Raw genomic sequence first — 15,481 nt, 5'->3', positions numbered from 1 at the left:
CCTTCTTTCCCGCGGTGCCAACTCGTTATTGGTCCGGTCAGGTGGGGCCTGACCGTTTGCTGCTTTCCTTCAAACAGCGAGGTAACCGTTCGGTAAATCATATCCGTCCAATCTTGTGATCCCCGGGTCCGGCACGCCTTGAATGAAGGGGTGCACTTTTATCTGATGTACAACGCTGGACAGGCCATGAGATCTGTCAGCTGTGATTGTTCCGATTTGTCCCGCAACCTTGTCGGTGGGTCCCGCTTTCCGACCATTAGCCAATGCGTGGTTTACACGGCGTCCAAGAAGGCCGGTGGCTGTCTGCCGCTGGACAGCTAAGCACGAGTCCGCTACTCTACGACCCCACTCTCTTCTCTTCTTCTTTGATCAGCGAAAAGACACCGACCGCCCTCTCTTCTCTCATATATATGTAAATCTTTAAGCTAGAAACGGGGGAAGATTGCGAGCAGGGGAGGACAAGAAATGGGAAAGGTGAAGGAAGAGGAGGAAATTGGCCACAAAGCTGGTGGTGGTGGTGGCGGCGGTGGTGGAGGTGGAGGTGGAGGTGGTGGCAGCGGATATGGAGGTGGAGTAGGAGGGGGAATTGGGGTGGTGAGGGTGTTGGTGGTGGACGACTCCCTGTGGACCGAAAGGTGGTGGAGATGCTGCTTAAGACAAGTGGGGGGATGTTTGAAGGTAATATGAGGTGGTCTTTGTTTCACACAGATCTTTTTTTTTTCCTTTTTCTTGAATGGTTGTTGTTCTTGCTCTGTGGTTGCATTGAAGTTTTATATCTTTTGTGCTGTCATTCTTCTCGCATTTTCGGATTGGTTGGGGCAATCGAATTCTCTACAAGCTGAAATGAATGTGAAATTTAAATTGTTTTGGGTATTTTTGTGTTTAAATAGGTGAAATTCTGGTATTTCCACTGGCTTTAGAATGTTCATTGGGGTACAAACTAAGACATGCTTTTCGTTGTTGGGTGTTTGGATTTTTATCTTTTGATGATTTTACTAATTTTCCTTATGTTGTGTTTGGTTTGGAATCTTGACAAAAATTTCTGCTTATCCAGCGGCAGCATTCTACATTACATGTATATACACATTATTCTCTTAAATCAGAACTCAGAGTCATGCTCTCTTCCTTTCAGATTTTTTCATTACACCTCCATGTTTGGTTCTCTTGTGGTAACTATATCTCTTGCGGGTTGTTAAAATTGCAGAGATGTAATTGACGAAGATGCATGAAGCTCCATCGAGATGACCATTATAAATCATGTCCTTCTATACTTAGATTCATTTCATGATAATTATTTTGACTTTGTTAGAGTGCCTCTTTGATATGTCAAACAATTGTTCTCTTGGAACTGATCCTCTCTGTCTGTGTGTGTGCATGTGAGCATGCTTGAGTGCATGCACGTGTGTTCATGCTGCTCTATGTTCTCTCATTCCAATCATTTGTTTTAAAGCAAACGGTGGTGGATTTTGATAGTGTATGCTGCTTTGTATTTTGTTGTCGCCTGGTTACATTGCAAAGATGGACTATTTACCTTAGCTTCTAGAGGGTATTTTCTTAGACTTGATAGTACCTCAACACTGATTTATCTATCTCCCATTTGTTGGTTTTGCCAGTTTAAAGACCTATGCATCAGCTAAGTCTCCTTTTGCTTATGACATTTATGATCTTATGCTTCTCCATATGACCATCATTCTTTCTTAACGAGTTTCTGGCTACAAAACATGGTTATGGATGCAACATGGAACTGGTAATTGTGACAAATCTTGAAAAAGCATGGTATAATATGCCTAGGATACATCAATAAATACATAAGATTATTTTTACATGCATCTAAAACAGCATTTACAAAGCACAGTGGGCTATCAAAAATAACATAATTCCTGCTTTATACAATAGCATCAAATTCCACTAACTCGATCGTTTAGTATCATTCCAATCAATAGACCATAATTTATTCGCCAAACAATAACATCAACACTACAAACTCCAACATTAACCATTCACCATTGAAATGTGAACATTCATCAAATAATAAGGAAAACAAACCCCTCTCCCTTATCCCTAGAGGTATCAAGGAACTCTGTCTGGCATATCCAGAAATTTTCTGAAGCCTTTTTTTAGTTTTGAAAAATTGGATGCTTAAAATAGTATCAGACATGCATTCTAGAAGTATTTGACAAGTGTTAGTATGCAATATGAATATTGCATGCAATTTAAGTATCGATGCTTCCTAGGTTTTTCGTGTTGTGTCTTTTGAGTTATTGAAGTTATTGTCCAATCTAGTTGATTCCTATTAAACAACAAAGCTTCATCCCATGACTGCAGTTGAGGCTCTCCATTGATCTGACAGCTTGAGTCTAGCTTGAGCTTAGCTAGAATATAAGCTTGATCAGGCTTGTCTTGAATTAGTGAAGCTTGAACTTGGTTCTCAGGCTCAGAATTAATAATGACCCAAACCTGAAAAAGAAGATCAAATAAACTGCTCAATCAGGCTGACTTGATAAGGCTTGAAGTGGGGGCATACCACATATGTTTCATAGATTGATAGTACATTTAGTTTGAGAAAAATAATAGAGCGATGATACATTTGACGGTATATTAACTGGTTCTGTTTCTATATTTATGATTCATCATTAAGTCTTTGATTTATGGCATATTCAGCTATTAGAATCAAGCAGAACTTTAATTCAAGCTGGAACCAAGCTTGAATTGGATTCATACTGAGCTTGGTTCAGGTTTGACAAAAGCTTGATTGATTTTGGATTGATTTAAGGTTATTAAGCTGGGATGGAGATAATCATCTTTCAGCTCACTTTGAAACTAGGCTCAATTAAGCTTGAATAAAAAATGAGTGGAATTTGATCTGAAACTTTAGGCTTGAAGTAAATTTAAAATTGAGCATGACTAGGCCTTGGCTTGGTTACTACCCTACTGCGCCTTGTTTTTTGCTACCATATTGGCTACTTGATTGCCATCTTCTCCTGTGATTGGTAAATAATGGTATTGAAGTGCCATAGAATAATGATTTTGTCGTGTTTCAAGTTGTTTGGTTCTTATCAAACAGAAGGCACTCACCTGTTTCTCCACTTATAGGTTTCTTTCTATTTGAAGGGTTTCATTGCATTTGGTGTCTTTTTCACCATCACATGTACTGCTTGACTTGCAATCATTTGTTAACATGAAGACCAAAATGAATTTTAATAATGCATTATAAAGCAAAAGGAAGCCATGAATTCTTGTGCTTCATCCATATGTAATGATGAAATCACTTCATCATTTGTTCTGATGTCATTGCTTTTGAACTCTGACTAGGTGCTAGCAAAAGTTACTTTTTCCAAATGCCTGCATTTCTTTCACTATGTCCCATCTTTGAATTGATCTCTTAATGTTAGATATCTTCTAAAATATATAATCTTAGTTGTCTCAAAACTTTCTTCCCTTTCATTTCAGTTACTGCAGTTGATAGTGGAAAGAAAGCAATGGATGTTCTTGGCTTGAATGGAGGGAAGGCTGAATCTCCCAGCAGTGATGTAAGTCAACTTTCCTGATAGCCTTTTACCGTATTGTTTCATAAATTACGTCTGGTTTCCCAAGTCAAAGTGTTTGAGAAGCTGTTAGTGGACTACCACATAACAAAATGCAGAACTCTACTCCACTTATGAACAAAATTCAAAGAATCCATTAAAGTTGTAGATTGTACAATAAGCAGCAATCAAGTCAGTTTAGTCTTTTTGCAAAAAACTTGAAAGAAGCTACTAAAAGGTCTGAAAAAGAAGCTCTATAAATGTTTAAGATATCCTTTAAACCCATCAAACTTAGTTCTAATCAACTAATTTTTCAGCTGATTCTTTTGCTTTTCTATAGGGTTAATGAATTGAATATATTCAATTGATTAACAACTAAATGTGGATTTCCATTTCCCTCTCTCATTAGATTGGGATATTCTAGGAAATTTGGTCAAACTTGAATTTCTTTTTTTTTTTTTTGGTTTGTGAGTCTGTTAATTGTAAACAGCAAAAATTTTGGAAGTCTGTTTTGTTGATCGCATAGGTATTCTTGCTGCTTGTTTGTGGTATTTATTACTTTTCAAATTATTTCAAATTCAAAAATAATGGTAACACAAGTATTAGAAACGTTAAAAAGCAAGTCAGAACATTTATGATACTGGCTTGTGAACACTTTATTCTTGAGAGTTTAAGTGGCATGCTTGTGGAGGTCTAATGGGCTTGTGGTCATCTCCAATCACAAACACCACTATTAGGTCCAATAGGCCCGTGCTGTAGTGTCTTCTAGTCCATATGGGCTATAGGCTAGGTCCGCTTAGATATCATTTATAACAATCTAGGATCTCATTCAAAAAGGTTAGCTAGAAGGTATTAGTTTGATTCCTTGGTCCTTATAAGTATCCAACATCTTTCTAGTATACAATCGATGTGGAATTAAACACTCACCTGGATGGATCCTCACATGTCCTGTAAGTTTTTGTTGCTTATTCTACACAGTGGTATTAGAGCAAGTCCTCACATTCATCAAATCATTATATGGAGAAAAGTTTGAATGCAATGACAACAAACTTGAATCACCGATTGAGCTTTGCAAGTGAAGTTGGTGACTAAGTTTATCTACACAGTTACCCAATTTCAACTCAATGATCTCTATCAAAATATTGGACCGCTAACATCGATTCTTGGATGGATAATATGCCTAAAAGTGTTATGGCCTCAGCCAATATGATTGGCAAAACAAAGTTTTTGGGGGAAAAGGCTGCACTATTAGCAGCAGCATAATTAAGAAAAAGCGAAATGAAGTGACCAGGTAGCTGGCAAGTGCCGTCCACTATCCTGTTGAAAAATTGGAAAAGTTTGCAAATGCTTATTCTAAAATGAAAAATGCAGTATAGTCTGAAAAAGAAAGGAGAAGAAAACAATTTTATCATATCATGGACTTCATAAAAAAAAAAAAAGAAAAAAAAGGCACTCAAGTAGGATCTCCTTGATAAATTTCTGTGACGGTGTTATGCAAAAGCTGAAGCTACATGCACAGAGATACATGTGCTAGCACATTATGAAGAGTAGATGGTTTCATGCATGTATCGAGAGTAAGGTATCAACAGGGCAAGTTTTCATTTCATGAAAATTCATGCAAGAAAAGTGAACAAGCAGCCAGGAGGCAATTCAGTGTCTGATATGAGTGTCTGTCAATCTTAAAGCAATGCAGCTAAATCAACATAATTTAGATTGCATGTAATCATCAAAATACTACATGGAGTCATCAAAAATAGCAAAAGATAGTTCTTTATTGTGCAAATTGTGAATTAAGGTGGGATGTTGGAAAAAGGTAAGATACAGTTTGATTGTGTGTTTGACTGTATTTCAGATAGTTCTGCCACGAGTTGTCTTGAGGAGCAATATTATGGTACTTCATGGTGAACCTATACTTTTGGTCCACGTCTCAACGTGCAATGGGTCCTCACCCAGTAGCTTTGTAAAAGGAGAAAAACAGGCAGTATGGGTGCAAGGCAAAGGGTTTGTGGATTATCATCCAGCAGCAGTTAAGATTTGTGGACTGGAACTGGAAGTGCCAAACTGCCAATCCACCTAGGTGTACCATGTCTTGTCCCATGTGGGAAGGATATTAAGAAAATTCGTGCAAATCAGGTTTGAAGTTATCTAGGACATGTAAAGATACTTTTGTATATATGTGGACATATTGAGTCACCAATAATTAAACATAGGTTGAGTTAATTTACATCCATAAAAGAGAGATCTTGGTGGAATTTGTAGGTGAAGGACAAGTTAAAGAAATCCAGGAAGAGTTTGAGTTGGCACCGGTGAGGCCTTGGAGCTCTGTTGACTGCCCGGCCTTAGAACTCCTTATATAACTTCTTCATAATGCTTTCTTGTTGAACCCGCTCAACTGGTGGGTTGGGCTGGGCTCAACCCAAAGTACCACATCATGTAGTGAAGTCTAGGCCCGGTCTTTGAGCTCACTTTCCAGACCCAAGCTTGCTACTTATCGGGTTCTTGGGCTATCTCCTTTTTTTTTTCCTTTTTTTTTTTTCAGATAATTGGCTTGGCCTCATGTTGTTAGGGCAGAGCTGGTGGACAAGGGGATGGGGATGATGTGGTTGGCCTCGTTCATGGTGGGGGTGACGAGCATGAATTGGGGGAGGATGAGGGCACTAGTGCGGAGCGGTGGCAAATTGTGATGGGAGGGGTTGAAAGGGTGGGGGGGGGGGGGGGGGTGCATGGTGGATTAGGGGAGGAGGAGGAAGAGGGAGGGAGGTGGGACGAGGGGAGGGGGTTAGCGGGGGAGGGGAACTTAGGGTCAGAGGAGGAGGGGTTGATGGTGGATTGGGATGGGAGGGGTCGAAGGGGGGCCATGGAGGGATCGGGGAGGAGGAAGAGGAAGAGGAAGAGGAGACAAAGGTGGGGGAGGAGGGGAGGCAGTTGGTAGGGCATTGGAACTCGAGGTTGAACTAGGAGCAGAGTTGATAGGGGATTGCAATGGAAGAGTTTAGAGCTAAAGTTGACAAATAGAGTGGTGCAAGAGCTGGTGGAGTCGTGGATGAGGAAGAATTGGAGAAGGGGGCAAGGGCAAAGGGGTGATTCTGTATCATATTTTATATTATAGTATAATATATAATATATATTATATAAAATTGGGGTTGGATCAGGCTTGAGTCGGGTCAATGCAAACTCAAGCCTGGCCTGCTTAATGAGTGGGCTCAAATTTTAGGCCTGGCCCTGCCCTCGGGGCTTAAAAACCAGGCCTAAGCCCAATCCTAAATGGTCCGGACTTAGGTGGGCCGGGTGGATTGGATTTCATTACAATTTCATAGCATACCAATGAATAGAACTATTACTATTTCATCTAAGATTTCATCTACATTGAATAAGCAAGGTCTTTCTTTTACTATGGATTTTGATAACTTGAGCCCTTATTTGTTGAGGAGAAACTGGTCCAATTCGAAGTTATTGATGTTTATATCGGTCGATCATAGAATAGAAATTCTGATTCATTTAGATCAAGCTTCCTTTCTATTAATCTGGAAGTTCTTTTCGGATACAAGGAAATCTGAGCAGCTCTATTTGTTATACATCTCCGGACATTTAGGGTCTTGAATTTTCTTGACAACTTCTCCTGTGGCAGGAAGTTGGCTGTATGATTTTGTCAGGGTGGTGATGGCCAACGGATGGTACTAGTCAGTTTGGTGGGTAGACAGAAGGGTGGAGACTGTGCTCATCAAAATTACAGGAAAACCCTGACTGAGGTGGAAATTCTTTTGCAGAGATGTTGATGCAATTGGCAGGTCTAGAAAGATGAATGGATAATGTGAGTGCAAAACAAGTAAGACCGTAATAGAGGAGTAAGATATATGGTTGAAGAATGATGTCTAAAAACATAAAGACAAGACCTTATATGCCACTGTATCCCCCCACACCCCACCACCCCTTCTTGGACGAATACTTAATTTTCTGGTCAGGATGGAATCTTAACGTCACCAGTTGTTTCCACCTTAGTGCAGTAGCAGTTCATATATTGAACTCTTTGTAAATTATGGCAATCCCAGTAAAAATCAGCTTCTGCTATGGTGATATCTTCAATATCTCATTATACTGCATGGTCCCTCAAGTTGTATTCCATGAATTTCACTTGTCTATACCCACCACTGACCGATCATCTCTTTTACAGCATATCTTTTAGTTTGGTGGGAAAGAAAATCTTTCATTAGTTTGTCTACCCACTCATTCAGAAGAATTCACAACCTAATCAGTTCTTTATAATGTGGTGCAGGACCAGAAGATTGATGTTATCCTTACTGACTACTGTATGCCGGAAAGAACTGGCTATGACCTTCTCAAGGCCGTCAAGGTATGTATTTTTTATTCCAATTATCTTCTATCACCTCCTACCATTCCATTGTGCTATTATTAGTATCATATGACTAATATTAACTAATTAAGCAAATTAAATGGATTGACTTTGCTCGGCCTAGTTCCTGTTATTCAACAACTTTCTTTTCCTTGATATCAGGAGAACAGCTGCTCAAGATCCATACCGGTAGTCATGATGTCGTCCGAAAATGATCCCCAGAGAATCAGCAGGTCCTTTAGCTACTTCCATCACAATCTGCTTATCCTTTTTATCAGTCATTTTTCCCTCATTAAAAAAAAGAAAAAGAAAAAGCACTTGTGGCAGCCACATACTTTATCACCTTTCAGTGTCATACATAATACATTGAGTGATTAATGAAACAACATATAAAACTGGAAATAAATAACTTCTTTTAGCTACATAGTCTTCCATCATAGTGACATAATTCAGTAGTGGTTCACACTTTGGAAAACCATTAGATCTTCAGAGTCAAAGTTTACAGTCAACCTACATCCAAAAATATTTTCCTCTTCTGGCATCTTCAACTCGTCATAAGCTTTTGTTAACAATAATCCTGGAAATGCACCTATGCCCAAAAACTTCACATTTGCTTTCAAGTGTCTTGCCCTTCGCCAAATCACAAGTACTTCTTTGTGCAGGTGTCAAGCTGCCGGAGCTGAAGATTTCCTCCTAAAGCCTCTACATGTAAAAGATGTGCAGAGGTTGAGAAACTATGCTAGGCCAACAGCCCCAACACTCTCAGGCACCAAGAGGAAGCTGCCTGTAGATTTGATAGCTGAGAACAATGGTTCCGAGCGGCGTCCACGCCTTGCTGGAGTTGCAGTAGCATGATCGTATGCTTCATCCACATTGTTTTTTTAACTCAAAGTCTTGGTAATGAGATTCAAGGGAGGTCTTTTTCTCATCTTGTAATATGGATATACTGGTGATAAGCAAAATCTTTTTTACATATATATGTAAATATTTTCTTGGTCTTTCCCCTTGTGCCTGTGGTCATTGTTGCTGGATTTATGAGAATGGGAACCAGGGATTTTTGTTCCTTGCATGGTCCAGAGATTACTTTGGGGTCGAAGGGAACAGGATAGCTAGCTGGAGACATAACAAGCTGTAACATCTGTGACTTGATAAGATTATTGCAGCAGGTGAAAGGACCAGGTGTTGTAAAGATGTGGCTTTGCCAAGCCAGAAGGGTCTGATTTGGAGCTCTGAGATTTGGAAATTGGACCAAATATTTGGAAATGGGAGAGAACGACAAGTGGTTATGCAAGATCGCGGCGGGGATGATACGATGGAAGCCTTTGTGAACTGGTGAAGAAGTAACTAACATTGTGGGCTGGTGAAGGTTACTGTTAATGAACTCACAAAAATCAGATGCTAGTTTAAGAGAAGATGAAGGGCATGCTTATAAGATCACAATCTGTGATGCGGAAATCTGGCTGACAAGTATTTGGGTCAGATAGAACGAAGAAAACAGCAGAAGTCCAAATAAATGGATTGGAGTATCAAAATGGGATCTAAGTTTCAAACGGTACTAATTTTTCATTTAAGAGGAGTTATTGGATCCATAATATATCGATGGAAAGCTTGTTCTAAGCTTTACGATCATGAGCCAGGTTTACCTGTTCATTTCAGATTTCGGATCCAAAATCTATTGCTTAAGAGGGTTTTGAAGTTGTTTTATATTTAGGAGTCCATTTTTGGTTCAGTTTGTATTCTTAATTTTATTTAATTTTTATCTATTTATATTAGGACAGAGATACTATAAATATCTTTGTTTTGTATATGTTCAGTATTATTATTGTTGGTGCAAAAATCCGCTTGCACCGGAGAAGCTGGAGTCGCGGTCGCCGCCGGGACCTGCAAAAGAAGTCTAAACCGGAGGTGGGGTTGCTCCGGCAAGACCCTCCGACGCTCAAGTTAGTTCTCTGCCTCAACAAGAATGGAGTGTTCGAACGAAAATTTTAGCAGAGTTTCTAGGTAAAAACGAGAGCTCAGAGAATAACGTATCTGGGGTCCCCTTTTTATAGGCAGAGGGAGCAACAGACTAATAGTGATGTTTGTAATCGTCTGGCAGTGGACTGCCCATGTCAGGAGGAGTTTATCATGAAGAATAATGGGGTGGAGTCGTGGCTGTCATCATGGCTCGCCACGTGGAATCAGTTGCGGGGAGTGGAGCGGCGTCCGTTGTCGCGACTCGCCAGGGAGTGGCGGAACCGCACAGGATCCGCCGCAGGGAGTGGAGCAGAATCGTGGCCGTTAGTACGGCCTGCCAGGGAGTAATGGAGCTGCGTAGGGTCCGCCACAGGGAGTGGAGCAGAACCGTGGCCATTATTGTGGCCTGCCAGGGAGTAATGGAGCTGCGTAGGGTCCGCCGCAGGGAGTGGAGAGGTGCTGTCCGTTACTGTGGCCTGCTAGGGGGTCCAGACTTGTCGGCCGAAATTCGGTTGGAGTCGGTAGCTGGAGTCGGAAGCGAAGTCCGGCACCTGTAGGAGCTCGGACGAGGTCTTCCTACCGTCGAAATAGAAGACGGAGTCCGGCTCACGTAGGAGTCCGGACGAAGTCTGCCTGCAGTCGGAGTAGAAGATGAAGTCCGGCTCCCGTAGAGGTCCGAACGAAGTCTGTCTGTAGCTGGCGAGATCAGGCTCCCGTAGGAGTCTAGTCAAAGTCTACCTGCAATTAAAGTCAGAGGCGAAGTCCGACTTTCGTAGGAGTCCGGATGAAGTTTACCTGCAAGCGAAGTCGTGGGCGGAGCCCGGCTCCCGTAGGAGCCCGGGCGAAGCCTTCCCGCAGTCGGGTCGGGGACGAAGTTTGGCTCCCGTAGAAGTCCGGTCGAAGTCGGCAGCTGGAGTCGTGGGCGGAGTCCGGCTCCCGTAGGAGCCCGGGCGGACCCTTCCCGCGGTCGGGGTCGAGGACGGAGCCCGGCTCCCATGGGAGTCCGGACGAAGCCTTCCAGCAGTTGAGGTTGGGGACGAAGTCCGGCTCCCGTAGGAATCCAGACGGAGTCTTCCCGTAGCCGAAGCTGGGGACGGAGCCCGGTTCTCATAGGAGTCCGGTCAAAGTCCACCTGCAATCGAGGTCAGGGACGAAGTCCGACTCCCGTAGGAGTCCGGACGGAGTTTACCTGTAAGTGAAGTCGCGGGCGGAGCTCGGCTCCCGTAGGAGTCCGGGTGAAGCCTTCCAGCAGTTGAGGTTGGGGACGAATCCAGCTCCCATAGGAATCCGGACGGAGTCTTTCCGTAGCCGGAGCTGGGGACGGAGCCCGGCTCCCATAGGAGTCCGGTCGAAGTCCACCTGCAATCGAGGTCAGGGACGAAGTCCGGCTTCCGTAGGAGTCCGGACGGAGTTTACCTATAAGTGAAGTCGGGGCGGAGCTCGGCTCCCGTAGGAGTCCGGGTGAAGCCTTCCAGCAGTTGAGGTTGGGGACGAAGTTCGGCTCCCGTAGGAGTCCGGACGAAGCCTGCCTGCAGCTGGAGTCGGAGACGAGATCTGGCTCCCGTAGGAGTCCGGACGTCGCGAAGAATCCGGTCGTGCTGGCGGGTCCTGCTCGTCGACAAAACTTGGGAGTGTGGTGGAGGCTCGGCCGTTTGGGAGGTTTGAAGAGACGTTGCCGGAGGTCGAAAGTCAGTTGGATCCCGGAGGTCACTCCCATCACGAACTTCGGTTGGGGGTATTTATACCCAACACCAGTCCCCCTACTTCGAGTTCGAATTTCGAATGAAGGAAGTACAGAAAGATTGTCGCAGCCGAAGTTCTTCCCTCGACGTCCGCACCGATCGTCCTCAGATATTTTGGCATTTAATGCGCGTATGCTGGAGCCTTTTTTCGATTAGGGCGACCCAAGAGTCTTTTCGAAACTCTCACCGGGACGTGATCCCAAGCATCGTGCCATGAAAGTTTGCGAACGGTCAACCCTAGGTCGCGGTGAGTGGGACACGCGGGACACGTGGTGGGCACTGGTTGGCCTAGGGACACCTGCCACCATAACTGCGCCAGGCCCCGTTGCCTATTTAAGCCCCACCTTTCCTCCTGGGGCTTCACGACATCCTTCTTTCGCTTGAGAGCTTAGCCACTCCCATCCATCGGTGCCCCTTCCGACTCCGAGCATCTTTCGCGTCGGTCTTTGCCATCTCCGCCGCTTTCCGCCGCTTCCGGTCCCCCGAGTCTCTCCAAGGGGTTCCCCCGCTGGGGCCTCCGCCCCGGAGGCCAATCTCAAGATGATGTCACAGACTAAGAAGAGTGCAAAGAGGAGAACAGCAGTCTGCGAGTTCTCCGATTGTCAAACCGCTGCTGAGGGTTCCCGCCGCTTTAACTGGGGCTCAAGGGAGAATTCCTTCAACAACATGGGTTTAATAATGGGACAACCGTGAAGACGTTCCGCCTGAGAACTTCGGAGTAGCCGAAGGGGCGACACCGGTCAAGGGGGCAGAGCCTTCGTCACAAGCCGTGGCGGGATCTTGATGCCGTCGGGGCCGAGGGACCAGAAGCGGTCGCGCCGACGTGGGGCAGCAGAACTTGTTGCGGGGATGGTGGAAGTAGCGCATGCCGACTTTACCGGAACACCCAGGACGGTGGTTGTCATGGAGCACATGGCGGTGGCGCATGTCTTCGACGCCACCGCTGCCTCCGGGGTAATTTCGTTCTTCTTGAAATAGTCGTCGTCGCCGCTGCCGTTGCCCTTGCTGCCCCCTGGAATCTATCCATCCTTTTCCCCCTAGGGTTGGGATTTCGAGGTGGAGCGAATGAGGCGGGGGGCGAGAGCCGAGAGGCTGTCACACGTGTTGGAAAATACTGCTGGGAAGGATAGAATCGGAAGAGAAGTCTACAGCTCGAAGTAGCCTCCGGTGTATCCTTTCGAGTCTTGTAATAATGTTTTCTTTTTCTGGCCCTTCGGGTCTTGTAACGTACATCGAGAAATGAGAAGGAGATTTTGTTACTTCGTTTGCGCTTTGCGTCGAATTGTTGTCTGCCGAACTTCCTTTCTTTACCATTGTTGTTGTTGTATTCCCTTCTCTTTACTTCTCTTCTTCTTTCTCTCTTTTCTTTTTTTTTTTTTTTTTGACGTCGTCCATAGGTTGCCGGTAGTGGTCACGTCGGCTCGCCTTTCAGTTGTCCTTCTCCTTCAACTAATGCTCTGTAATGTATATTGGATGAATAATATGAGAAGGAAAATTTCTGCTACCTCTTATACTCACGTGTTGAATTGTCGCTTGCGAGCTTCTTTTCGGCCTTCGGTCATTCGGAGGTATCCGATTGCCATCGTATCGACCCATCCTTTTCATCCATGGCCGCAGATTTGTCTGGGGCCGCTCGGGTTTGGTGCCCCCCATCAGGCTCGGGCTCGGAGGTCTGATCTTTCGTCACCCCGAGGAAGTCTCATCTCGGGCTCAGCTGAGGCTTCCTTGAGAGCTGGGGTCCTTGATAAGAACCCCAATCCTTGCTGAGACGGGGTTCTCTGCTCTTCGACGCTGTTTGTTTTTCATTCGTCATTGATGTGGTCCATCACCTTCCTTTTTAGCCCTCCTCCCTTTTTCTTTTTCGTTTGGAATTTTTCTCCGCTCTTGGTGGGGCTACGAGAGTTCGGCTCCCGTAAGCGAAGTCGGGGCGAAGTCCGGCTCCCGTGGAGTCCGGACGGAGTTTACCTGTAATTGAGTCAGAGGCGAAATCTGGCTCTCGGACGAAATTACCAACGGTCGAAGTTGGGGACGAGGTTCCGGCTCCCGTAAGAGTCCGGAAGGAGTTTTCTTTTGATCAAAGCTGAGGGGAAGTCGGCTCCCGTAGGAGTCCGGGCGAAGTTTGTCCGCAGTTGAAGTTGGAGGCGGAGTCGCCCCCGTGGGAGTCCGGAGGAGTTTATCATGGCGAAGCGGGGACGAAGTTCGGTTCCCGTAGGAGTCCGGACGGAGTCTTATTGCGAAGGGGCCGCTGGGGAAGGTCCCCCTTTTTCTCTTCTGGTCTTGAACGACCAGACTTTAATTGATGCCGGGATGAGGTTCTTCCCTATTTCTGTCGTAACAGGTTTCAGCTCTGGTTAGGATGAGGTTCTCCTCTTGTCTTAACGCGGCCTAGGCGTACATATGGGCGTTGCTGGGCCCTTCCCCCTTCCGATCTAAAGAGAACGGGCCTTCGACTTTGCTCAAGTTAGGGCGAGGTTCTCCTCCTGTCCCTAACAGGGCTGTGGGGGGCATATGGGCGTTGTAGGGCCTCTCCCCCCATCCGGTCTAGAGAACCGGGCCTTCGACTTTGCTCAAGTTAGGGCGAGGTTCTCCTCCTGTCCCTAACAGGGCTGTGGGGGCGCATATGGGCGTTGCAGGGCCTCTCCCTCCGGTCTAAAGAGAACGGCCTTCGACTTTGCTCAAGTTAGGGCGAGATTCTCCTCCTTCCCTAACAGGGCTGTGGGGGCGCATATGGGCATTGCAGGGCCTCTCCCCCATCCGGTCTAAAGAGAATCGGGCCTTCGATTTGCTCAAGTTAGGGCGAGGTTCTCCTCCTGTCCTAACAGGGCTGTGGGGGCGCATATGGGCGTTGAGGGCCTCTCCCCATCCGATCTAAAGAGAATCGGCCTTTGACTTTGCTCAAGTTAGGGCGAGGTTCTCCTCCTGTCCCTAACAGGGCTGTGGGGGCGCATATGGGCGTTGCAGGGCCTCTCCCCCCATCCGGTCTAAAGAGAACCGGGCCTTCGACTTTGTCGAGACGAAGTTCCCCTCTTGCTTCTGATACAGTTTGTTTGGACTGCCCTGTCGATGTAAGATAGTGCCAAGGGGGAGACATGTAGATATACAACTTTTAATTAAAATAAAGTTATTGGTAGTACATCCGTAAGTTTTTCGAGCTCCATGGTCGTGGGAGGTCGCTCCTCCGAGCTCCTTAAGATAATAAGTTCCGGGCCGGACTACTTCTTTGACCTCATACGGCCTTCCCAGTTTGGGGCGAGCTTCCCTCGATCCTGAGGTTGCGAGACAGCGGCTCGTCGAAGCACTAGATCTCCTGCTCTAAAGACTTTGTTCTTGACCCGGGAGTTGTAATAGCGAGCGACTTTCTGTCTGTAGGCTGCATTCGAACCTGAGCTACCTCCCGCCTTTCTTCCAGCAGGTTGAGGTTGGCTTTAAGACCTTGCGAATTTTGATGTTCGTCGAATGCCACGACTCGTGCCGACGGGAGTTTAAGCTCAATTGGGATGACGGCCTCCGTTCCGAAGGCTAAAGCAAAGGGGGTCTCCCCTGTGGGCAATCTTTGGTAGTTCGATACGCCCACAACACATGATAAAGTTCGTCCGCCCAAGTTTCCTTCGCCTTTTCAGCCTTGTCTTAATCCCCTGCAGAAGGGTTCTGTTAGTCACCTCAGCTTCGCCGTTCGCCTGAGGATGGGCTACTGATGTGAAGTTGTGGGAGATGTTTAGATCTTCACAGAATTCGACGAATCTTGCTCCCGGAATTGCCGCCCATTATCAGTGATTAGGGTCCTAGGCAGACCGAACCTGCATACGATCGACTTCCAGACGAAATCTTGCACTTTTGCTTCTGTGATTTTTGCTAGTGGTTCGGCTTCAACCCATTTGGTGAAGTAGTCGATCGCTACAAGGAGGAAC

At 45.5% G+C, this 15,481-nt stretch overlaps 1 pseudogene; it reads left to right on the top strand.

Annotated features, from left to right (window-relative positions):
- The first annotated feature begins 450 nt into the window (after nt 1-450).
- On the top strand, nt 451-8,852 carry LOC140851261 (two-component response regulator ORR3-like; annotated as a pseudogene).
- Nucleotides 8,853-15,481: the final 6,629 nt, after the last annotated feature.

Source organism: Elaeis guineensis, chromosome 8 (genome assembly GCF_000442705.2).
Source record: "Elaeis guineensis isolate ETL-2024a chromosome 8, EG11, whole genome shotgun sequence".
Lineage (NCBI taxonomy): Eukaryota > Viridiplantae > Streptophyta > Magnoliopsida > Arecales > Arecaceae > Elaeis > Elaeis guineensis.
The sequence above is the reverse complement of the archived record's forward strand: the minus strand, read 5'-3'. Positions and strand labels throughout refer to the sequence as shown.